Consider the following 26957-nt stretch of genomic DNA (forward strand, 5'->3'; position numbering starts at 1 on the left):
CATTCCTGAACAGGCTGGAACGAACAACATTTCAGATACAGTGCTGAACGCGCTGGCCGATTACATCGCAGAGCCCACCTGAGTAAAAGCGGAACACAACGGCACACACGACGACACATGAAGATGACGAATTTCAAGCAACACACATAAACATTGCTGGTGAACGCAGCAGGCAAGGCAGCATCTCCTGGAAGAAGTACAGTCGACATTTTCGGCCGCACCCTTCGTCAGGACATGGGCACTTGGACACATGGGCACTTCCTGGTTTTGGAGGCGGCGAACACAGATCGGTGTTTCGACTGCCTTTTTACAATCTGTATCCGTGAGAGGAATCAAGGCGTCAAAACCGATATAAACACGTAGTCGGCAGGATTCGAACCTGCGCGGGGAAACCCCAATGGATTTCTAGTCCATCGCCTTAACCACTCGGCCACGACTACAAGTTCTTCACAGCTGGATTCAAATCCCGGAAGCGATTGGTGTTTGAATTCTGCTAATGAGTGGCCTCAGAATGGTCGAAGGCTCCACTGAAGGTTGCATGTAGGACGAAGTGTGTAAAGGAAATGAGGCTAATGTATGTTGGTATTTGCTTGGTGTGGTGAATAATACTTATTGCATTGATACTTCAAGCATATCTGACAAGAAGGGAACTCTAAATTGCAATGGTTTTTTGGTTTTTAATGTTTTAAAAATGTTATTAAATTATGGGATCTGTTATCCAAGACTGTTAAATATTATATGGGTTTAGCTAATGACGTTTTGCAGAATCCATCCCTTTTGGAATAAAGTTTGGAACTGAGGTTTAAATGGGTATGTTTTACTTCCCATGTTATTATTGCTTTGCTCTTTGTTCTGATGGTTACACAAGGTATTTCGCCCGGTATATATTTTTTTTTTAAAAGGCCAATTTTAATAACTTCAGTGTTTGAAAAGCACATGCCATTCTAAAATTTCTTTTTGTTGATTTCGTTTAATTTCTTGTAGCTATGTTGTATTTTAAAATAATAAATTACTGTTAAATTCCTTGATATATGGTACGAAATTGGTTACATGTTATGTTTTTTCACGCTTTGTTATGACAATATTTTTAAATCCTTATCGGTATTTTTTGATATAGTCATGAATTCTGCTGTTCCTTTTGTGCTATATTCACTGAGACATGAACAGTAATGTGATCGCCAGAACTTTCCGTGGATCGAAAAGGCGGAGATGTTGGCCACAGAAGATTTCAAATATGTAACATAACATAGAACTCAAATGGCTGAGTGGAAGCAGACAGATCAAGTGTCTTTGTACCAGCCATGTACTTGGAAGTGAATATGTAATTTTGTGGAACCGTTTTACATCTTCCATTTTATGAGATGAAAATTTTGGTGTTTTAAAGTAAACACAACGTTGCTTCAGGTAAATTGCGGGTTAAGAAATCTTTTGCAAATTAGAAGTTATTGTGAAGTGTTTTTGATATAATATAACATGCAAATGTGTGAATGTTGGGGTCAGTCCCTGTCTGGAGTGATTGAAACTGTCACAATGGCGGGGGGGGGGGGGCGTAGATGGTGGACCCAACAGCAAGACACAGACACTGAAGTACAAGGAACAGGACTTGACTAGAGTAGGGACGTGACAGGATGTAAACAAGGAGCAGGGACAAGAACACAGACATGGGCTAGGACATGGACAAGACAGGGAATCCGGACAAGGAGATATACACTCGGAGCTTGGGCTCCGAGCCAGAGTCTGGACAATGGCCCAGAACCTGGGTCTTGCCTCGGGCTCGGGCCCTAGAACCAGGCAACGACATGACATGACTACAGAACACATGGCTGGGATCTAGAGTGTAGAAGCCTGCAGGCTGGAGTCTTGGCTCTTGAGGCCTGCGGAGGCTGAGACTCGGAGACAGACTGGGAACTGTACATCAACATAGAGCCGGGACTTATACTTCAAAAAGCCGGGACTCATCTTTAACACACTAACATGAGACAGGACAGTACATAGACAGAGAGCTGGGACTTAACCTTAGACAAGCCGCAACTCAACTATCTCCACACCAAGGTGGGACAGGTCCATCCGTCGGGTAACGGCAGAACGACCGGACTTACCCAACAGAGGCAAAGACAAGACAAGACAGGACCCCATGCAGGGCAACGGCAGAACTGCCTGACTTACCCCACAGAGGCGTGGACAAGACAAGACAGATCCTCCCGCAGGCAACGGAAGAAACGGCCTGACTTACCCCACGGAGACGAGGACAAGAAGAGACAAACACCGAAGAACTACAGGAAGTTCCACCTCTGCATCGGGGCTGCTCTGAGTCGCAGTTCGGCCAGCAACCTCAGCTGGCTACGGAAACAACCGGATCCCTACCTAGCTCGGAGTGGCTGGCAGCCACTCAGCTGACCCTGGAAACAGCCGAATCCATACCACAAAGACAGCTCCGACTACCGACAGCAAGGCTCCATGAAGCGATGGTTCTCCAACGCGGCCTAAAGATGGAGTGGCCGCTCCAGCCTTCCACAGGCAGGTTACTCCCAGGGTATCTTGGCAAGACGAACTAGCAGCCTACACGCAACCCCAAGGCTACTTATATTCCAAACTCCAAGATGGGAATCAGGTGCCTATGATCAACTCAATCAAAACAAGGGACAGCTGGAAGACCCGGAGTCCTGAGTCCACGACTGGACTGTGAACCGGAATGCAGATTTCACGGACCGGAGCATGACACAAACTGGTTCCTGAAGGGAACAAAGAGCCATAAATTACCGATTGACGCTTGCTGAGAAGAGGGCAATAAATGGATGCTGACCTGGAGCAGAGTCAACAGAAAGGAGAATTCAAGCCATTCAGATAACCTACAGTCAATGACACTGGAATGGGATAACTGAACTGGAAAATATGAATATAAAAGTGGAAACTTCGAATGTGCTAGCAGCGATAACTCTTTCCAGAAACCCACCATCGCAAGGAAGAACTCCCAAGTCAGTGACTGGGAGAAGAAAGGATGGATCACTTGGCCAACTGAGATGCCCCAGTTTGGTGATATAGATGAGAAAATTAGTCTGAGTGAGTATTGGTATAGCAGGAACAGCAGAATTCCTGTTCTAAATTGTTGGCCCGGTGTCGACACAGTTACGTTGTTGTTTATGCAGAGACAATAAAGTGCGAGTTTTGATTACTGTATTTACAAGTTACAGAGTGAATTTCCTAACCTAGTTCGATAGGACTATCGACGGATTGGAACAAAAATACTCTTCCAGAGGCACTTCAAAAATTCCATTTGTTATCTTGCACAAAAAATGATCTGGTTAATTTTGGAGAAGTTGAAATGTCTGATTGCTGTAACCCTATCTACAATATGACATTTCTCTGTGATTTGCCAGCAGATCTGCTCCTCAAAATGGAGAGAATTGCAGTATAATCCCAGCAATGTCGTTTTTGGTGGTTATTTTATTTATTCCTAAACTCAACTCATACTTACATATTCATCGGCTTTTCTAAAGAACATGGACAATCAGAATTTTTTTTTTCACAGTTGCTGATGCGTGAGGCAGGCGCCATTTGCAGGAATAAAACCTGCTGCAGAGTGAGGATTGATCCGACAGAGAGCGGCTCGGGATCTGGTGGAATCACATGGAGCATGGGAGCCGCTTCACTCCTCGAAACTCCCGCAACATGGAGCGACAGTGGTATAGGGATGAGCACAGCTGCCTTTCAAGCAGCTCACCCGGGTTCGATTCCCGGTGATCGCCGTGAGTTGTACCTGTTTTTCAGCACTTATCACATAAACGTCTGGGCCTGGAATCACTCAGCCGCATTACATCCTTCTCTATGAAATGTAAATTTCTGCCCGTAGTGCGTCTGCAATTTCAGCCCAGAGTTTCTCTTTCCGAATTGTCTTACCGTCATCGAGTATTGGTCTCGCCCTATCTGAGATGTCCCCGTTTTCACTTCCCACACAACTTCTCACCTTCTTTGACACTGAAAGCTCTCTTTTCCTCCCACCATTTCTAATTCAGTGTCACAATCAGAAAGGTTAATGCCGTGTCATCACTCACAAATGTTTCTTGAGGTGATGAGTGTTTCCAGTATTTTCTCTCCAATCTGTTCAATACCAGACACAGCTTCATGCAGCGGAGAACAAGATGTGTTGGACAAACGCTGAGCACAACAGCAATTGTCGTTTTATCCGCGAAGTTCTCAACAAATCTCGGAAAGTGATGAAGTGAGTGGACGGAAATTTCAGTTAGAAGTACAAGTTTTTTTCTGTTTAAATGAAATGTGTGCTGTGTTCACAGGTCACGTGACGGCGATTTGCGGTAAAATACTCTGCTGAAGAATAACAGACGATGGTTTCCATCTGTCGGCCTCTGGATAACGGGCCCAGCACATTCCCGCCGCGCCATTCTGCTGATAGGTAAATATCTCTGTTCCTCTCCTGTCTTTCTATTTGTTAATTTTGACGCTTTCCCCCGATTATCTATTGTTTTGTTTGTTGGATTATTTTCCCTGTCTAATTTCTCTCGTGTCTCTCTCACGCTTTTACCTTCCTCCCCGTCCTCCTTTCCCTGTTCATCACTTCCTGCCCCATCCGGTTATTATCCGGTCTCTGTGCTCCGACCCAGCCGGATATCTCGTCCCGACATTTCAGCAACGGATCTGATTTTCATTATCATTCTGGCCCTATTCCTACGGCCCTGCAGTCAGACACGCTGGTTATCTCCCTCTGTGTCTCCTTGCCTTCCTTCTCTCTGTCAGCGGGCTGTTATTTAGGCTATAAACACAGGTGCTGGAAATCCCGAGCACAGAATGCCGGAGCAAATCACCAGGTCAGACAGCATCTCTGGGGAGGAGTAAACAGTCGGTGTTTCCTGTGGAGATGCCGCTTGGCCCGCTGAATTTCTCCTCCATTTGTGTATGCTATTTCGGTCAGCCTTCGACGTAACGAGCAGCGACCGCAGTCTGAGGTGCAGCGGAGAATACACGCACACTCCGGGATTTATTTAGTCCAGTCCCGAGTCTCGTTCACCTCCCCATCCGTCCATATGATCGAATGAAGGACAGAACTCCGTCAGTTTTCAATAGTCCGCAAATCACTGGGTCTGAATGTGAAAGTGAGCTGCTGTCAGCAGTCCTCTCTCCCCTCTGTAGAGTCCTGCCGTCGGATGTCCTGCGATTCTCGTAGCAGACGGTTTAGCAAGTGGTTAGAGCTCTCTCAATGATGCTCCTGTGAAATAAAAACAGATTGAAGAGGGGTTGGGGAGGTCTCACTGAAGCCAGGAAGTGGACACACCGGTGCGATTTCTTGCTGTTCTTTGTGGCGTTCAGAGGGCGGGTTTGGTGGTCCACTCTCTCTCTCTCTCTCTCTTGAGGAGCCGTTTATTTGCGGTAATGAGCGGTCCCCTGGCCTAATGAATCTTCTCTTTAGTTTTGTCCACGTTGAGACTCAACGCATCATTGTGCTAATTGCAAACCTGACGATTGGGTAGATTACCGATTTGCAATGTTCAAAATTCAATGCTCACTAGCGTGGAGATGCCGGGGATTGAACCCGGGACCTCATACATGCAAAGCATGCGCTCTTCCACTGAGCTACATCCCCGCTTGAACCACAGAAGTGTTCAGGTCCAAACCTTCCTGCATATCACAATTGAGCAGTTCAACACAGGTAATGGCTGATGGCCACAGTCATTCGGCCCCGAGTCTGCTCCACCATCCAGTGCGATCATACTTGATCCTTCTTTAGTTCTCTTCCCAAACACCATGATAATTTTTGTGGAATGAAACCAATTAGATTCCAGCAGAATGATCACAGAAAAGGAAACAGATACCACATTCTGAAGGATAATTTCAATCTCGCTGTTATGACTATTGAATGGTTTCCTTGTGAAAAAAGATGGACGCTTGACCTCACAATCTACCCCGTTATGACACTTCACCTTATTGTTTACCCGCACTGTGCTTTCTCTGTCGCTGTTGCACTTTATTCTACATTTTATTGTTGATTTACCTTGTTCTCTGTCAATGCACTCTGTAATGATATGATGTCTATGAATAGTATGAAAGAGAAGCTTTTGTCACATATTGTGTCTAGGTATGGCAGCAGAAAAGGAGCACGGACACAGAACACGGACACTAAACACGGGGACAAAAAGAGGCAGTTCCGAACTCAACGATAGATAGTTTCTTCTCTTGGCGCGGCAATGCTCCACTCTCACTCCGGCGGTTGAACTTGATGGGGATACTGACGAGGATGCAGGCGACGGTTTCAGGCAGGAAAGGAAGGGAACAGTCCAGCAAACAATCCCTGGTTTGCAGAGGTATTTACGTGCCAGACCGAAATGAGAATCGGTGGCTCAATTAAGGCACCCAACAGAACAAAGGAGAAAAGAGGAAAACCCGGAACAAGGATCGATAGATCGGACTGTAAACCGGAATGCGGACGTCACGGACCGGACCATGACAATGGGGAGTGTATTGATCCCGGGGTCGGAGAAAACAGGACTATTACTGAAGTAAAATCTGAAACTGTCGGAAATATTCCACAGCTCAGACAGCGTCTATGGAGGGAGAATCAGAGTTCACGTTTCAGGTCGGTGACTTTCACCCTGAGCTCTGGGCCTTTAGAGGAGAGAATCTCACTAAGTTGCAATCGTTCTTGGATACTTCCAATCAGTTGTCCTCGAGACTTTTCAGGTGTTAAATTAAGTGTCCTTGGACTTGTGACTTCAGGATGGCTTCTTGTAAGCTTTTCAAGAGTCAAGGGCTTTATATAGCTGGGCACAGATTCTTTACTGCCCTGCAGTGTATGTAAAATGGCAGCGCTAATCTCTCGGGCAACAGTTGGCCCAGATCCTTGCCCAGTGAATTTCCAACCGAGTTATTCTGAGCTATCAAAGACCTTATAAGTTCTGCTGCTTTGTCTCTTTTGTTAATAACGTTCCTAGTTTTGTTTAATCCTTCTGAGTCTGCTTGCTACAGCGCTTAGTTCCAAAGATCCAGTGTGACCTTCTTCCTCATCAACTCCCCTTGTAAGCTGCTCGAAAACTCTATTAGACTGGTTAAATGCAAGCTATTATGGACAAAGTCATGTTGACTGTCTCTAATCAGGCGCTGCCTATCCAAATATATACGTACTGTTTATGTCTGGTTCTCGAGAATATTTCAGTTATTTACCCGTTGCTAATTTCAGATTCAGCGGCTTGTAATTTCAAGGAACCTTTCTTAAACAACAGAGCAACAAACCTTCTGAACATCGCCCGTGGTTAAGGATATATGAAATATATCTGCGATGGCCCCTGCTATTTCTGCACAAACCTTCAACAAGGACAAAGGGATACCTTACGAGGCCATGAAGTATTTACACCCCAATTTGCCCCCTGTTTTGCAGAGTATTGCCCATAACCTCACTAATGTTTTATCTTAGTTATATAGATTGTGCGTCCGTTTCCTGAGAAAATTAAAGTAAAAAAAAATATTTTAAGTTCTCCCTAATCTCCTTCAGCTCCATTTACAGATGACCACGCTGACCATCGTGAAGGCCAATGTTGTCCCTTGCTATCCTTTTGCTCTTAATATATCTGTAGAATCCCTTGGGATTCTCCTTCTAGTTGTCTGCCAAAGCAAACTTATACTTTCCTTTCCTCTCCTAATTTGCCCTTGAAGTGTTGTTTGCATTCTTTGCATGATTAAAGCATCATGGGTCCCTCGTCCCCGGTGTATCAAGGTACACACTCGTGCCCCAGTCTATCGCAGAGGGCGAAATCCTCAAAACTGTCAAAATACGTAAAAATATCATTCTCATTCCACCGCTGGCTATTAATATCACTTTCTGCAGAAAGAAGGAGCAGGTCGTTGTTCTCCATGGCCAGAGACACCGTGTCTGCATCTGTATCCCACAACCGAGTTAATCATGGGGTGAGACATTCCCCAGACTTTTGAACATGCTTGTCCCGCGTATCCACCTATTCCTCGCCTCGACGCCCCGGTCACTTTGTGTCGTCCCGTCGCCTCCCATAACTGAACAGGCTAACGCACTTGAGAAGCGGAATCATCTGGGCCAGATGGGCTTCATTGCAGAGATATGAAAGAGGTAGCTGAACAGATGGTGCGCCTTTTCAAGAATCACTAGATTCAGAAATGTTTCCGGAAAGTGAAAAATTTAAGCTATCTCTCCAACTTTTGAAGAATGGAAGGGGGCAACAGCCATCTGGCCTGATTTCAGTGTTTAGCATGATGTTGGAATCCATTTGCATTACTTTACAAATAGTATATTTTCTAATTAACTGATGTTTTGGTAAGGAGAAAATTCAGACATTAGGTACAAATTGAGTTAGGTGTCCTTGTGCAGGATTCCCCAAATGTTGACTTGCAGCTTGAGTTGGGAGTAAGGAGGCAAATACAATGTTCGCATTCAGTTTGAGAGGACACACATACAGTGTAATCTCATTTTAGAAAGGCAGAGACGAGTCACGGTCACGTGATGGGTGGATTTATTCAGGAGTAACAAGTCGGCATGGTGCAGGGTTTAGCAGTAAATTTGATTACGTTTCACAAAACAGGCGGGTTAAAAACATTTGTACACATTAGTCTCTGTACAGTGTGAGATTCTGGGTTTCATTTCGTACCTGTCAATCTCTGATGCAGGTGAAACTGGGGGTTCATTCTGTACCTGCCAGTCGCTGGTACAGTGTGAGAGTGTGGGGTTCATTCTGTACCCGTCAGTCTCTAGTACAGTGTGAGAGTGTGGGGTTCATTCTGTATCCGTCAGTCTCTGGTACAGTGTGAGATTATGGGGTTCATTCTGTACCTCTTACTGTCTGGTACAGTGTTAGAGTGTGGGGTTCATTCTGTATCCATCAGTCTCTGGTACAGTGTGAGACTGGGGGTTCATTGTGTCCCTGCCAGTCTCTGGTGCAGTGTGAGACTGGGGGTTCATTGTGTACCTGTCAGTTTCTGGTATAGTACAGATCTTTAGTCCACAGTTTACCTCGAAGTAATGTTAATTCAATTTCATTACTGCAGTTGATTAGTTTGATTAAATCTTCTTTGAACAATTGGACACAATGATCCACATGAATACAGTATCTCAGAATCAATGCTATCAGTCAATAACAGCATCAGACACAGGAGCAGTGTTATGTGACTGGGCCCATGGAGTCTGCTCCTCCATTCGATCGTGGCTGATTTATTATCCCTCCCAACCCTGTTCTCCTGCCGTCTTCCCATAATGTGTGACACTCTCAATATTTAAGAACTTACCTGCGTCCGCTTTAAATATACCCAATAACTTTACCTGCAGAGCCGTCCGCTTTTAATATACCAAATTACTTGGCTTCCTCAGCAATGAATGCAACAGATCCCTTTCTTCTAGGTCCGTAGATAATGCATTCCATTCGTTGCAGTCCTCTGGCACACTCCTGTCCCAGAGAATAAAGCTGTGGGTCTGGCCAATCTTTTCACCTCCTGCCCAACAGTGTGAAACAAGATCCGCGTCTCACCAAATGGATTCCTCTCCCTAAAGTTCAAAGTTGAAAGATTAAACTAAATTAATTACCGAAGTATATACTCGTAACCACATGAGCATCCACCGTAAATACAATGAAACACAAGAGAATCAATGAAAGACCGCACTGAAGAAAGACAGCAAACGAGCAATGTGCAAAAGACTATAAACTATGCAAATACGAGAAAGAACAAATGCGATATTAATAATAAATAAATAATCAATAAATGTCGAGAACATGAACAGACTTGAAAGTGAGTTTATGAGTTGTGGGTACAGTTCAGTGTTGGGTGAATGAAGTTATCCATTCTTCTTCAGGAGTCTGATGGTTGCGGGGTGATGGATCTGTTGATGTGTTACCTCCTTCCTGATGGAGCTGTGTGAAGAGAGTATGACCTGCATGGCCGCGGCCCTCTATTCCGTGTAGATGCGCTCAGCGGTGGGGAGGGGCATAACTGTGCTGGACTGGGCTCCATCCATTACGCTTTCTGGGCTTTTCCGTACAAGGACATTGGCGGTTCCATGCCAGGTCCTTTTGCCACCAGTCAATATACTCTCCGCCACACATCTATTGAAGTCTGTCAAACTTTTAGATGACATGTAGAGCGCTGTCGTGCCTTCTTTGTAACAGGAGGTATGTGCCGGGCCCAGGAGAGAGAATCTGAAATGATAACACTGAGGAAGTTATATTTCCCCCTTCATCCTTCCCTCGCTGCTGCTCTCTCGTCCCTCTCCATCCGCACTGCGCTCTCACTTGGCTTTTGGCATAGATTCCCTTCTCACTTCTTTCATTTGATTTCGTGAGCTGAGTTTATCAACTCACTCCTATAACGCTACTTCCTTCGGTGATAGCTTAACTACCTAAAAATGTTTCCAGTGCTTCTTAAGTTGTTGTCTTCCACAGCACCGTCTCTTGAAAGGCATAACACGCTGCCAGGATGTTATGACCATCGCGTATTTATTGATGTCCACATGCAACTAATATTGAGACAGTTCCTCTGAAGTATTTCCAGGACTTTTTTTTTTTCATATCCCCACTGTGTTTGTCACATTTACTCTTTCAGTTTTCTACCGTGAGTGTGCGTGAGTGTTCGTGTGGTGAGTGTTCGTGTGTGTGTGTGTGTGTGTGTGTGTGTGTGTGTGTGTGTGTGTGTGTGTGTGTGTTTGTCTCTGTGTCTGTTGTTTGTGTGGGTGTGAGATTCACCAGCTGATATAATTTCAATGTAATGTTTGGGAACTCATTCCCAGACCAGACAAACAACTCATATCAAGTGTCTGCCTCTGGGAGAGAAAGGGTAAATTTCCTTAATCAAAAAAGGTATTTTAATTATATTGTTTGTGGTTTGATTTGGTATGTGTTAACAGCTTTTATTGAATTAATCAATTCGAATTTTATTTTTACAACTAAGAACATTTCTCAGAATGTCTACTTAATCAAAGGTTTTGGGAGATGTTATAAGGAAGCAGATTCAGCGGTTTGGCAAGTGAGACAGAAGACACGGATCAACACACACAAGATGCTGGAGGGACAGGCAGCATCTATGGAAAAGAGAATAGTCGACGTTTCAGGCCGAGACCCTTCAGCAGGACTGAAGAAAATAAAGATGAGTAGTAGAGGGGGGAGGAAGGGGAAGTCATGTGATAGGTGAAACCAGGAGGGGCTGGGGTGGAGCAAACAGTTGGGAAGTTGTTTGGCGAAAGAGATACAGAACTGGAAAAGAGGGAGTCTGATAGGAGAGGACAGAAGACCATGCAAGAAAGGAAACGGAGGAGGAGCACCAGAGGGAGGTGATGGACAGGCAAGGAATTCAATCCCTGGCATCTTCAGGTTGGTGACTGTGAATTTAAAAATCGGTGGGAAATCCCAGATGTTGAAATTCCGAGCAACATACACAAAATGCTGGAATAACTCAGCAAGCCAGGGGATAAGCAACTGCCTGCCTATCTCTACATCGCCCTACGTGGGAGAGTTAAAATCCGATTCTTACTGTTTCAGTTACAAAGCTGTGGTGGTGAAATGGAAAACCCGCTCCGCGTGGCAGGGAGGTGTGAAGCATCAGCGATACTCCACATCTCCCCATCTGTCACTCACTGGTCCGGCCGTGATGGTCTGAACATGACACCAACAGGTAATCCCGGTGGAGGAGTTGCTGCGTTTGAGGTGAGTGCTTGCAGTACATCAACGTCGCGAGTTCCGCTCACAAGGTGAACTGCGGTTTCAACACTGAAGGAACTCCGACATTCATTCAATCATCAGGACAGGATTAGGAAGTTAATGGCACCTCGGCTGAAAACGTCGCTATTTATTAAAAATGAGCCGACCAGTGGGATGAATTGTCCGTCTGTACAGTTAAATAAAGTAAAACACATTTCACCGGCGAAATGTCGACTGTACCTCTTCCTAGAGATGCTGCCTGGCCTGCTGCATTCACCAGCAACGTTGATGTGTGTTACTTGAATTTCCAGCATCAGCAGAATTCCTCGTGTTCACGGGCGAAATGTCGGGAACGAGGTGCAAGACGGGACAGAACATAAAAGGCACGAAGATAATAACTGGGTGGGCCAGAAAGTAGGGAAGCAAGGAAGAAAGGTGGAGAAAAAGAGAAAGAGGAGAAACAGGGAATAAACAAAGAAAATGAAGTACGTTTGATTATGAATACGGGAAGAAGACGGAATGGACCCAGACATATACGAACACAGACATATACAGACACAGAACGAGACCCAGACATGTACAGCCACAGGCTTAAACGCATACATACATACAGAAAACATCGCGCAACATTCACAGTTCAACATTTTTTAGTATTCCCTGTAGCAGAGTGGCGCAGCGGAAGCGTGCTGGGCCCATAACCCAGAGGTCGATGGATCGAAACCATCCTCTGCTATAATCTCTGTTGGCGGCAGCAGATATTCATCCTTGTGTTTTAAAACACATTCGATATGACACATTATACAACTATAAAAGGAAATCGCATCTCAATTGAGATTCGTCATTTATTCGTAATCATTTAATTCTCGTCTCTGTGGCGCAATCGGCGAGCGCGTTCGGCTGTTAACCGAAAGGTTGGTGGTTCGAGCCCACCCAGGGACGCTAGTACTCCAGTAGCTTTCTCTCTCTCTCTCTCTCTCGTACACGAGAAAATGTACAGCAGCATCTATGGAATAAAGTACACGGTTGATGTTTCAGGCCGAAAACCTTCTTCAGGATCATGAAGCAGCCTGGCCTGCTGAGTTCCTCCAGCATTTTGTATGTGTTGCTTGGATTTCCATCATCTGCACATTTTCTCGTTTCTGATTCGACGAGTGCACGACGAAGTCTCTTCCATGGAATTGAATTGAATTGACTTTATTAATTACGTCCTTCAAATACATGAGGACTAAAAATCTTTACGTTATGTCTCCGTTTAAATGAGCAATGTGCAATTTATAGTAAATATGTAATAGATATTACTATATTTATTACAGTCAATATGACAGAAATACGATTGTATCAGCTTGAATTAATCAGTCTGATGGCCAGTGGAAGAAGCTGTCCCGGAGCCTGTTGGTCCTGGCTTTTATGCTGCGGTACTGTTTCCCGGATGGTAGCAGCTGGAACAGTTTGAGATTCGGGTCACTCGGGTCCTTAACGATCCTTCGGATCATTTTTACAAACCTGTCTCTGTAAATGTCCTGAACAGTGGGAAGTTCACATCTACAGATGCGCTGGGCTGTCCGCACCACTCTCTGCAGAGTCCTGTGATTGAGGGAAGTACAGTTCCCATACCAGGCAGTGATGCAGCCAGTCAGGGTGCTCTCAATTCTGTGCCTGTAGAAAGTCCTTCGGATTTGGGGACCCCTACCAAATTTCTTCAACTGTCTGGGGTGAAAGAGGCGCTGCTGTGCCTTTTTCACCACGCGGCCGGTACCTACAGACCTCGTGAGATCCTCGCTGATGTGTATGCCGAGGAATTTTCACCCTCTCAACCCCAGATCCATTGATGTCAATAAGGGATACCTATACTGAAGAAGTTTGAATCTTCCCTTCGACAGGAGTTCAGTGAAACCCTCTCTCGCTGCTCCCCCTCTGTGATCTCAGCTCTTGTTTTCCTGCTGCGTTTCATTGCCAGCTGGGAAACTCTGCGCTGTCCGGAGGCCGGCGCTCCCTACTGCCGCCGCAACGGGCTCAGTGAGAATTGAATCTGTTCTACATGTTTTAGTCACATATACCGAAATACGGTTAAACACTTCTCATTCTCACGGTTCATAGAGATTACACAGTGTATTGGAAGAGAACAAGGTGAAGCAATAACAAAATGCAGAATAAAGTGTAACAGCGACAGAGAAAGCACGGCGCAGGTATATAATAAAGTGCAGCTTCGTACCGAGGTGGATTCTGAGGTCAAACATCCATCTATCTTCCGGGATACCATTCAATCGACACAACAATGGGACTGAAACTATCCCTGAGACTGTGGTGCGTTCTTTCAGGCTTCTGTACCTTCTGCCGGATGAAAGAAGGAACGAGAGAATAGCTGGGGCAGGTTATGTCTTTGGTCAGGAAAATGTATGTCCGATTTGACCAGAAAGTGTGGGTTTCCTCGAGCGGAGTCCGTGGAACTAACGGACTTCCTGGGTCTAATGCTGTGCTTTTTATTCAGTTTGGGGTCCTGGAACATCCTACATGAGGGACCACCACCATCGTACATGAGGAATCCATCAGATCCATTAGAGTGAATTTCACTCAGAACAAATTGCTCAGGAATTAGGATTCTGCGTTCATAGTGCTCGGCGAGGGTTTTTTCTTTAGCCTGAAAGTGTACAACCTGCAATGGCCGGGAATGGAACCCGTGTTAACTACTTGGGAAGCAGCTATGCTCACCACTATACCACCATCTCGACATGATGCAAACCAGACTCAGTGACTCTGGGGCTATAAGATTCTGTAACTCGATTCTCAGTGTCTGAGCTGTTTTCTGAAGGATCGTTCCTCACTCTGTTGCAGTTCCTATTGCGACCAGTTGATGTCGCGACGTTCCGACAGACCGGAGAAACACAGCACCTGGGATTCGACTGAAGGGAGAATCCACCCGAGAGATTGGAAGGGCTACAAATGGTTTCCTGTTTCACGTATCAGTAAATGGGAAACAAATCCTGATTACAAATACCCGTTCAAACAACATGCAGTTAGACGTTAATGGGATCCCCTCATTTGCCCAGTTCTTGAACTCAGTAAGTGACTGAATTGCTAAGGAATTCTGAGACACGTCCAGTCACACAGTGAGGAGGGGATGGGTAAAATGCGCCAGCTCTACACTCAACAAACAAACATCAGAGTGACTCCATGAGTTCTCCTACACACTGACATCCGTGTGACAGATTCCCCACTCTTGTTTATTCCTCGTTAGTTCAGTGGTTAGTATCCCCGCCTGTCACGCGGCAGACCGAGGTTCAATTTACCGACGAGGAGACCGTTCTCCTGCTTCAAATGAAGACGGGATTAGAATATGGGACAATCTAGTGTGTAAATAGCCCAAAACTGGAGTGTTTCCCGAGAACAAGGGACGTTCATCATTTTGTTTTCACTTTTCCCTCACGACGTCTGTATCTCAAGGCCGTTTGACGTTACACTCAATGACCGAATCCGTCACTCCGAAACATTAAACAGAGACTGCTGCCGTGAGATATGAACTCCCGCACTTTCCCAGCACTCGTGCCGACACTCTCAGTTTGTCTGGATGACTGTGTGGAGAAGACAGGCAAAGGAACAGCTGAAACACTTTGGAGAGAACGATACCATGGAATGTGTAACGCCGGGTTTAAAGCCACCCTGCCCCTCCCACAACACTGGACCCTCCGAACAGACGCTCAGAGAGTGACCTTGGGGTGGGGGGGTGGGGCGAGGTACTGTCTGTCTGTCTGTATCTTGTTTTACGGCGGTTGGCATCCAGCTTAATGGTGCATTACCGCCACCCTCTGCTCCAGAATGTGCACTAGACATACATTCTAAATCCCTTCACCCAATCTCAAACACACACACACACCTACACTTCACCGTCCCATCTTTGACCATCCTAGTATCCTATTCCTGTTTATCCGTCATATTCTATATAAAAAAAAACCCTGTACCCCTTAAAAATGCTAAAAATACCCGGACTTGTGCTCTCTCACCCATGCCCAGCAACCCTTTTAATGTGAATTCCTGCATCGCCAACTCCCTTAATTTATTTCTCATCATCTCTCTCTGTATCCCATACTTCCTGCAACTCAGAACTACATGTTCTACTGACTCCTCTTCCTGACATTCCTCACACAATCCTGTCTGGTGTTTCCCTATCATTTTCAATGTTTTGTTTAATGCACAATGCCCCAGCCTTAACCTAGTCCACACAATTTCCTCTCTTCTGTTTCCATTACCTAGCCTAGTAACTGCAACACTCTTTTGTATTTGATATAAATGCCTCCCTTTCCCCTCCCTGTCCCACCTTTCTTGCCACATTCGGTTGACTTTTTCCCAGATTACACTCTTAACCTCTGCTTTACTGATACTAATGTGCATTTCCACATTTTCTTTCTTTAATGCCCTCTTTGCCAACTCATCCACCCTCTCATTCCCCTTCACCCCTACATGTGCTGGAACCCATAGAAATTTTACCTGACCTCCCTGATTTGCAATCCTTGTAACTAACTGAAGGACTTCATAAAGTACATCTTGCCGACTGTTTGTGTGAAAAGACCTTAAACTTGCTAGAACGGAGGATGAATCTGAACATATCAATGCTTTGACTTGTCTGGCTTTCTGCACCCATTGCAACGCAATCAACACCGCCAGCATCTCCACTGTAAACGCTCCTAACTTATTAGATGTTCTTCTGCCGATTCCAATTTCTTTTGCTGGTATGACCACCCCAAACCCTGTCACTCCTGTTGCAGGTTCCTTCGCACCATCCGTATAAATGTGAGTATAATCTCTATAGTTTTCCATCACATGACAGTTAAATGCATTTACCAAATCTGTTTTATATCTTTCTTTCCTTTTTACCTCTAACAAATGCCAGTCTATGTCAGGCCATACAAGCTTCCATGGAGCTACAACCGGATAAACTACTGAAGGACTTATCCTCAGATCAAATACTCCACATTCTTTTGCGATATCATTCCCTACCCGACTAAAGGTATCCCTCTGAAACCTCCCATTTTCCCAGCACTCCTGCAACACTCCTTTAGTAGGGTGAGAATCATTGTGCCCCTGCAAGTTAGCCCAGTAGTTTGCCATCAGTTGCATCCTTCTTAGTTCCAAAGGCATTATTCCCATTTCTACCTGTAGGGCTGATACTGGTGACGTTTTAAAAGCCCCACTGCACACTCTCAAGGCCTGAGCCTGAATCACATCCAGTTTCCTTATAAGAGACCTAGCTGCTGATCCATATACTATATTTCCATAATCCAATACAGATCTTACTAAAGCCACATACATTCTCTTCAAAGCTGAACAACTTGCTCCCCATTCCCTACCAGTCAAACATCTCATCACATTTATTACTTTTTTACATTTCTCCTCAACTTTCCTGATATGGTCTGCCCATGTTAATCGTGAATCAAATATAACTCCCAGAAATTTAAATGATGCAACCCTTTCTAATTCAACCCCATACATCCTTAACTTCTTCCCTACCTCAACCCTTTTCCTGGTAAAAAATACAGATTGAGTTTTATCTACTGAAAATCTACATCCCCAATCATAACCCCACTCCACCACTTCATCAATTGCTTCTTGTAGTTTCCTGATTATATGGTCCATGTTCATGCCTCTTTTCCACAAGGCCCCATCATCCGCAAACAGTGACCTACCTATATCCACTGGTACCTTTGTGAAGACATCATTGATCATAATCATGAAAAGTAATGGGCTAATCACACTACCTTGAGGTGTGCCATTTTCCACTATGTACTGTTTTGATAATTCTGATCCAATCCGAACTTGAATTTTTCTACCAAACAAAAAATCTTTAATCCAATTAAAAACTCTCCCACCAACCCCCATCTTGTGCAGTTTAATTAATAATCCTTCCTTCCACATCATATCATAGGCTTTTTCAATGTCAAAGAACACTGCAACTACTGACTCTCTATTGCCTGGGCCTTCCTTATTTCAGTCTCTAACATAATCACTGAGTCCATGGAATTCCTTCCCTTTCTAAAACCACTCTGATAACTTGCCAGCATTCCCCTTTTCTCAAGCTCATATGATAAACTTTCTGTTAGCATCCTTTCCGTTATCTTACATATACTTGATGTTAATGCAATTGGTCTGTAGCTAGTGGGTTTTGACAGATCCTTGCCAGGCTTCCTTATTGGAATTACTACTGCTTCTTTCCATGCACTTGGTAATCTTCCCTCCTCCCACACTCTGTTATAAAAATGCAGCAACTTCAAGAGCGCTCCTTCTCCTAGATTTTTTAGCATCACAGATCATATCAGATCTTTCCCTGGGGAGGTTGGTCTCGATCTCTTTATTGCTCTCACCATTTCTGCTAATGTAAATGGATCATCAATAATATCATCTGTTCCTTCCCTCCTGCTTAAAACACCTGGGTGTTGGTTCATTATTCTTTCCCTTCTTCTTCTCCCTTCTTCAGACAAATTTTCTGAACTGTGTATCAGTACGAATGACTTGGCCATGATCTCAGCCTTATCCCTACTGGAGACTGCAGTTTCCTCCTCAGATATCATTACTGGATATTCCCATTCCCTTCTATCTCCTCCCATCCTCTTAATCATTCCCCATATCTCTCCCACAGGTGTTGTTCTTCCTACCTTGTCGCAAAAACTCCTCCAACTTGCCCTTTTAGTTTGACGTATAGTTCTTCTCACCACTGCCTGTGCTTTCTTATATTGAACCAAATGCTGCATATTATGGGTTCTTTTAACTAGCCTGAATGCTCTATTTCTGTTTTTTACAGCCTGACAACATTCCTCTGTCCACCATGGTACCAGTTTTCTATTCATCCTATTTTTACTCCTAGGTATAGATCCTTCTGCTGCCATGATAATTGCTGAAGTCACCTGACTGTTTAATTCATCTACATTTCCAGAAATATCAACCCTTCTTCACTCAACTTCTGGAACTTACCCCAATCAGCTTTTCCAAACACCCACTTTGGGGTTCCGCCACCTGGTCTTACTTCAACTCTTTCACCCACTGAACACAAAACTGGGTCGTGATCACTGCCTACTGTTGAAGCAGTCCAAACTCCCCAGTTACTAATGCCCGCCAAGGTATTAAACACTAACGTAATATCTAACACTGACTCAGTTCCTGTTGTTATATCTATCCTTGTGCCGCTACCATCATTCATACACACCAAATCCCTTTCTTCCATCAAATCTTCAATTATCTTTCCATTTGGATCTGTAATCTGATCCCCCCATATTGTGCTATGAGCATTGAAATCTGCACACCACATTACTTTATATCTGTTTTGTCCTTGTATCTTTAATAGGCTGTCCAAATCCAACCTTTTACATGGATTGTAGTAGTTAATTATAACCACTCCCTCCTCTCTCTCCCACACTTCCACCACTATGTATTCCTGATCATCTCCTTTTTCCAGTACCCTATATGGTATACCTTGCTTGATTAATATAGCACAACCCCCTCCTCCCCCTAGATTTCTATCTTTCCTTATCATTGTATACCCATATACCACAAAGTCTAAAGTTGGTTTCAACCAAGTTTCCTGAATACACACTACGTCCAGTTTTACAACCATTTCTTTAATAAAGTGCTTGAATTCCTGGCTATTGGCCAGTAAGCTCCTTGCATTCCATTGTAAAAGAATCACCATAATTAGTATTAACCAACGCATGACACTTCCTGGCTTGACTGATTACTGAGGTTCTCCGTCACTTCCTCCCATGTCAGTCCTACTAACCCTAAATGGTTTACTGCTGCTTTTACCACCAGCTGAATTTTGTCACTTTTTGACTTTACCTCAGCAGTACTATTAATCACTCCTGCAATGAATGTTACTAGAGCTTCTTTGTCTACATAAATCCTGTCATTTGTTCTTTGTTGCATCTCTCGTATCCCTATTGCTCCCTGTTCATTAGGAACATTATTCTGTTCTCTTGACATTCTTATAGCTTCTGCATAAGTGATCTTTCTTTTCACTCTTATTTCTTGAATTTTAGTCTCCCGTCTCACAACCTCACACCCACTATATGCAACATTATGAGCTCCTCCACAATTGCAGCATTTTGGTTGAACTCCTGTTCCGCACTTTCCATATTCATGATCACCCCCACATCTAGCATTTTTCCTCTGTCTTTTACAGTTTTTAGCCACGTGTCCAAACCTTTGACAATTATAGCACCTCAGTGGCTTTAGCACATACACCCTTACTGGGTAACTCATGAAACCCAGGAACACCTTCCTTGGCACTCTTCCTTCTTCAAATTCAATCAATACTGATTCACTTTCCCTTTTCACTCCCTCCTTTGTTGTTTTCTGTCTTTGAACATTCATTACTTTCCCTCCTTTGATATTCCTCTTTAACTCCTCCATATTTATACTCATTGGTATCCCCGTGATCACTCCTTTACAACCACTGTTTTGTGCTCCCACCCTCCCAGTGTATTCCACCTTGCATTTTCCTATCTCTTTTAGCTTGAGTGCTTTCTCAAGTTGTTCCTCATTCGCACATCTTACCAATAAGTTGCCATCATTAAGGACTTTTGAAAATACTATTTACCCTACCTTATTTGTCAGAGTTGTTGTTAGCACAAACGGGTTAATTTTTTTCATATGTCCCTGAGCCTTCTCATTAAACCTAATTATGACAACACCTCCTCTCTGAGCTTGTTCATCTTCCTCACTTTCAAAGCTTTCTCCACTATCATTTCTTATTCTTTTATTCCCTTTGTCTTGGTTTTTATTCATCCAACCCCTCACTACCTCCTCATTCCCTTTATTTCTCCCTTCACAATAATCCGCCTCTTCCCAGCTGCCTACCTCTGGTCCCAAGTGTCTATCCTTCTCCTTCTCTACTTTCTTTCCCTCAACCCCGCCTCTTATCTTGTCCGCCATTACCGGACCCACACGACCCCCTCCCAGCAATTTCCGTTCCTTCCCCACTCTCTTTCCCTCAACAGGTTCCAAAACACACTCACGCATCAAGCAAAACACAGCCAACTTCCAGCCAACTCAGCCCGCCATGCTGTAAAGACTGAGCTGGTCTTCCTATAAAATGTTCAGCTCCGCCCCCCGCAACCCCCCCCACACCCCCCATGCAAAACCGCCCACCTCCCACCTCTGTATTGTTTTAGCAAACATGTTTCTCCATTCCTGCTGCAGCGCCTGGCTGTTGCCGGCCGCCCTATTTGTTAAGACTCTTAAAGGTAAATTATCCGCTAATCGTGCTGCTCCTTTTTATTATTCGACCTTCCCCATTCTTTGAGCCTCTATTTTTTTTATTTTTACTCCTTCAGTACCTAGTTAGAGTTGAGATTAGATTTCATCCTATTTCTCCCTTTAAGATTCCGTTCATTTATTGTGACTTAACTGTTCAGACTCTGAGTTCACTGTTCTGGGGGTATAATGTGGCAGAAGCTTGTGGCTAATGTATGTTGGGGTTGGGGTCCATTGTTAAATTGGCCCCTTTGAAGGGCTGTGGCCAGGGTCCACTTGGGCGCTGTCTGCATTAGTTGGGGTGTGAGGTGCTTTTGGGGGTGGGGTTGAGGGGCGGGGGTCCACTGGGCGGTGGGAGGTATAACTGGTGATGTGGGGTGAGTTTGGTTCCCTGGCGAGAAGAGGACCTGTGGTTATGGGGTGTGAAGATGTTAGGTTTCAGGGCAGGGCCATGTGCTGGAGATGCATTTTACCCCTTGGGGGCAAGCTGGGAGGTTGGGGTGAGTGCTGTGTCTGGATCAAACTGGTCATGACAAGTCTATTCTTTCTAGTGGAGTTATGATTTCTCATGTTATCCCTCTCTATTTGGGGAGTTAGTTTCCATTCTGGGGCCTAGTTGTTAGGCTCTATTTCCCAAGAAAGACGTACCTTTTCTATTTAATGGTCACCTGTTTTAATTTTGTTTCAGGGTGGGTGACTGATGAGGATGCTCCTCTTCCTCGCTCCTCTAATTTTCTCAATGTTTTTAATTATTGAGTGCAGTGGGTATATTTTATATTGTTGGCCTAGCTTTTTAGGCCTCGTTTAGGCCATTTGGGAAATAGGTCTGTAGTCTTTCAATCCATCTCCTCTCTGCTCTTTTTCTTTGGAGGTTTGACCAGTTTATGTTGGTTCCCAGGCCCAGGATTGCCAAGGAATACATTCCATGCTCCAGAAAGTGCCTGCTAACTGGTCTGTTTTGGTTTCCTCTTGTGATATTACTGAGGTGACCTATGAGTCTGGTTCTCAAGCTGTTGCCCCTCTCCCCTATGTATATAATATGGCATTGCTTACACTGGATTGCATATACTACATTCTTTTGTTTGCAAGTTATCCTCTGCTCTATCTCGGCCCACTTTCCTGTAACTCTGTTGTGTATGCTTTTAGAAATTCTTATGTATATGCACGCCCTGCAGTTTCCCACCTCGCAGTTTGGCGCTGTTCGTACTTTGGTACTGACTTTATTGTCGCCAAACAATTGATACTGGAGCGTACAATCATCACAGGGATATTTGATTCTGCACTTCGTACTCCCTGGAGTACAAACGATAGTAAATATTAAAAATTTAAATTATAAATCATAAATAGAAAAGGGAAAGTAAGGTAGTGCAAAAAAACCCGAGAGGCAGGTCTGGATATTTGGAGGGTATGGCCCAGATCCAGGTCAGGATCCGTTCAGTACAGCACATTACAGGCCTTTCAGCCCACAATGTAGTGCCGACCCTCAACCCCCCACCTCAACCTTAAATTCCTCCATATACCTGTCTAGTAGTCTCTTAAATTTAACTAGTGTATCTGCCTCCACCACTGACTCAGGCAGTGCATTCCACACACAAACCATACCACTCTCTGACTAAAAAAACCTTCCTCTAATAACCCCCTTGAACTCCCCACCCCTTACTTTAAAGCCATGTCCTCTTGTATTAAGCAGTGGTGCCCTGGGGAAGAGGCCATGGCTGTCCGCTCTATCTATTCCTCTTAATATCTTGTATACCTCTATCATGTCTCCTCTCATCCTCCTTCTCTCCAAAGAGTAAAGCCCTAGCTCCCTTAATCTGTCATCAGAATCCATACTTTCTAAACCAGGCAGCATCCTGGTAAGTCTCCTCTGTACCCTTTCCAATGCTTCCACATCCGTCCTATAGTGAGGTGACCAGAACTGGACACAGTACTCCAAGTATGGCCTAACCAGAGTTTTATAGAGCTGCATCATTACATCGCGACTCTTAAACTCTATCCCTCGATTTATGAAAGCTAACACCCCATAAGCTTTCTTAACTACCCTATCCACCTGTGAGGCAACTTTCAGGGATCTGTGGACATGTACCCCCAGATCCCTCTACTCCTCCACACTACCAAGTATCCTGCCACTTACTTTGTACTCTGCCTTGGAGTTTGTCCTTCCAAAGTGTACCACCTCACACTTCTCCGGCTTGTACTCCATCTGCCACTTCTCAGCCCACTTCTGCATCCTATCAATGTCTCTCTGCAAACTTTGACAATCCTCTACACTATCCACAACACTTCATGAAAACTTCCAAGGGACCTGTCGTTCACTGCGTAGATCCTGCCCTGGTTTAACCTCCCAAAATAGAGTCACTGGTTTGTACAGAAATGAAACAGTCCCTTCGGTACAACTCATCCACACCGACCAAGTTGTCGACCTGAACTCGGCCCATCTGCCTGCATTAGGCCCGTATCCCTCTCAACCTTTCCCATCCATGTGACTGCGCAAATATGTTTTAAATATTGTACCTGAGGCAGAGAGCCGGTGCAGTGAGGCGCTGACAGACACTCACTGTTCCGCGGGCAGGAAGAGGAGAGGCGGATCCCACAGCGGAGCCGAAACCCCAACAAGTAGAGACCGACTCCACTTCTCCGCAGAGCCGTCGCGTCCATCCCGGATTTACCGCCCAGTCCCGGACCAGGCCGTTTCCCAGGAAACGACGTCGTGAAGGAGGGCCCTCTGTGACGTCTGCGCGCCAGTGTAGTAATCATATCGTGTCACGTGCCGGAGGGGCGGCGGGAGCTGTCAATCACTGGAGCAGCTGGGAAACTTGCGAACATTGTAAATAGAATGGGGACAGTGGGAGATTTCCGGCATCGGTGTCCCACCCCCACAGAAATCGAGTGTGTTATAGACAGTAATATTCATATTTTAATTTGACTCTTCATGGTCGTAGAAATATTTAATGTTTGTATTTTATATATTTTTGTGTGGATAATCTTCTGTAATTCTGGGCAAAGCACGTTGTAACTGGATCACTGAACACTCCGTGAAAAAAGAGCGTCACGGAAAAATATTGTCAAAGTCAAAAGTTAAACCCAAGTCAAGTTGTTATTATAGTACTTATATGTCACCATATAGTTCAAAGTACAATTTACTCTGACAGTAAAGATGTGAAACCACATACAACCGACCTGGAAGGAGGTACAGAGGAGATGTCAGGGGTAGGTTTTTAACACAGAGAGTGGTGAGTGCGTGGAATGGGCTGCTGGCGGCCGTGGTGGAGGCGGAAACGACAGGGTCTTTGAAGAGACTCCTGGATGGATACATGGACCTTAGAAAAATAGAGGGCTATAGATAAGCCAAGGTAGTTCACAGGTCAGGACATGCTCGGCACGACTTTGTGGGCTGAAGGGCCTATATTGTGCTGTAGATTTTCTATACAGTATTTCTATTATATTTCTGAAATCCTCAGGGTCATTTTCTGCAGGCATTCTTAACAAATCTATAGAACAGTAACTGTGAACTGTAAATTTCAATAACAATAAACTGTAAACAAACTGTGCAAATGAAGAAAATAAATACCAGTAGATAATGAGTATGAAATAACAATATAACTGAGTCCGTACATGAGTGTATCTATCCCCTTTTGTACAAGATGGTAGTAACTGTTCCTGAATCAGGTGGTGCGAGTTCTGAGGTACCTGTACCTTCTACCTGATGGCAGCAGTGAGGAAAGATCATTGCCTGGGTGGTGAGGATCTTTGACGATGGACGCTGCTTTCCTACGGTAATGTTTCATGTAGATGTGCTCAGTGGCTATGAGTTTTACCCACGATATGCCGGGCCGAATCCACTACCACTCAGTAGGATTTCCCACTCAAAGGCATTGGTGTTCCTATACCAGGCCGTAATGCAGCAAGTCAGCACACTTTCCACCATACATTTATAGAAGTTTGGCAAAGTTTTCGATGTCCAGCTGAATCTCTGAGATTCCTGAGGAAGTAGAGGAGCAGTCGGGCCTTGTTCACAATAATATTTATACGATGGGTCCAGGACAGGTCCTCAGAGAGTGACACACAGAAATTCAAAGTTACTGACCCTTTCCATCTCTAATCGTCCTTTGATTACTGTCTCATGGACCTCTGGCTTTCCTCTCCTAAGGCCACAATAAGTCCCTTGGTCTTATTGACATTGAGTGAGAGGTTGCTGTTATTATAGCACTCAGCCAAGTTTTCGGTGTCCCTCCTGTACCCCTTTGATACAGCCCACAACAGTGGTGTCATCAGTAAACTTGTAAATGGTGTTGGAAGTATACTTGGCCACACAGTCATACTGTAGATGTAAAGTGAGTAGGGGCGGGGGGAGCTAAGCACACCTCCCATGATGCACGAAAGAAAGGGAATTCTGAAGTATGAGTGTGTGCCCTGATTGTGTGTCTGAATGGTCACGTGAGAGTCACTGTCCTGGACATCTAAGAGAACTCCGGTGGCGTGTGTGTTCACACATTACGGACAGACAGAATGAAGTGTGTTGAGCAGTGGGTGGAATGGAAGAAGGGGGTGCTTGCAGAAGTACAGATATAAGGAGAAAGGTTTGAGGCTTTCAGGTGCACTGTGATGTTCACCTGGAGTGCAATGCAAAAATAATTGGTTGTTTCTCACAGTAAGAGCAAAGAAGATGAAATAAAGTTAGAGAAAAAAGACTCAGAAAGAACAGGAAAATGTAATCGAGTCTACCTCAGTGTGTCACAAGACACAACTGGTACCAATGTCTGAGTAGGAAGTAGTAGGAACCTGCTGTACCCCTGCCTCCCACAGGTACGGTTACAACAAAGCCCACCCCAGTCGTGTCTCCTGAGTACTCCACGAGGCGGGTGTAAAGCTCTCACTAGCACGATGGCAGAATGAGCAATATGGAGACTTTTATGCACTCTGAACTAAAATGGTATGTTATATTGAAGTGTTTCCTTCACACTCCACAGTGACATATGATAGACAGTATTGCACAAAAAGCAGATGCGCACGTTAATGAATTTATAAAGTAGACAAGCAAAATATTCCAGAAGTTCACGGATTTACTCCATCGTAATGAATGTTATTGTAAATGATGAGTAAATGAGCTCAGGTTAAAGAAAATGTAGACTGTTACTTGTTTGAGATGAAAAGAGGTAAGTAAAATTCTGAGTGGTTTACAATAATTCCAGGTGAAATCAAGTGATTCAAACTGTTAAGGGAATGGATAATATTTGTGTGAGGACTGGAAACTCTCTGGACTGCTCTACCGTTATATCAGTAATATTGACCTTTCTATAAAAATATTGTGACAGCTGCCCTATACAATTTGAATGTTATTTTAACATGCATTCTGATTTTAGTTTAATAAAAATGACAGTGATCACATTGTTGCTGATCATTACTAGAACCATAGAACCATAGAACCATAGAAACTACAGCACAGAAACAGGCCCTTTGGCCCTTCTTGGCTGTGCCGAACCATTTTCTGCCTAGTCCCACTGACCTGCACACCGACCATATCCCTCCATACACTTCCCATCCATGTATCTGTCCAATTTATTCTTAAATGTTAAAAAAGAACCCGCATTTACCACCTCGTCTGGCAGCTCATTCCATACTCTCACCACTCTCTGAAAAGCCCCCCCTAATGTTCCCTTTAAACTTTTCCCCCCTCACCCTTAACCCATGTCCTCTGGTTTTTTTCTCCCCTTGCCTCAGTGGAAAAAGCCTGCTTGCATTCACTCTATCTATACCCATCATAATTTTATATACCTCTGTCAAATCTCCCCTCATTCTTCTACACTCCAGGAAATGAAGTCCTAACCTATTTAACCTTTCTCTCTAACTGAGTTTCTCAAGTCCCGGCAACATCCGTGTAAACCTTGTCTGCACTCGTTCAACCTTATTTATATCCTTCCTGTAATTTGTTGACCAAAACTGAACACAATACTCCAGATTCGGCCTCACCAATGCCTTATACAACCTCATCATAACATTCCAGCTCTTATACTCAATACTTCGATTAATAAAGGCCAATGTACCAAAAGCTCTCTTTATGACCCT

The 26957-nt window shown here is 44.4% G+C and overlaps 1 protein-coding gene and 2 non-coding genes across 3 annotated transcripts in view; 1 reads left to right on the forward strand and 2 right to left on the reverse strand.

Moving 5' to 3' along the window:
* The window catches only part of LOC140189114 (uncharacterized), a 1124305-nt gene that overhangs the window by 655907 nt on the left and 441441 nt on the right, over positions 1-26957 (forward strand). The window lies entirely within an intron of this gene.
* On the reverse strand, positions 359-440 carry trnas-aga (transfer RNA serine (anticodon AGA)). Its single transcript has one exon. It is a non-coding gene; the product is annotated as a tRNA-Ser (tRNA).
* Positions 5525-5596, reverse strand: trnaa-ugc (transfer RNA alanine (anticodon UGC)). The gene has a single exon. It is a non-coding gene; the product is annotated as a tRNA-Ala (tRNA).

The sequence above is a fragment of the Mobula birostris genome, chromosome 28 (genome assembly GCF_030028105.1).
Source record: "Mobula birostris isolate sMobBir1 chromosome 28, sMobBir1.hap1, whole genome shotgun sequence".
In the NCBI taxonomy this organism is placed as follows: Eukaryota; Metazoa; Chordata; class Chondrichthyes; order Myliobatiformes; family Myliobatidae; genus Mobula; species Mobula birostris.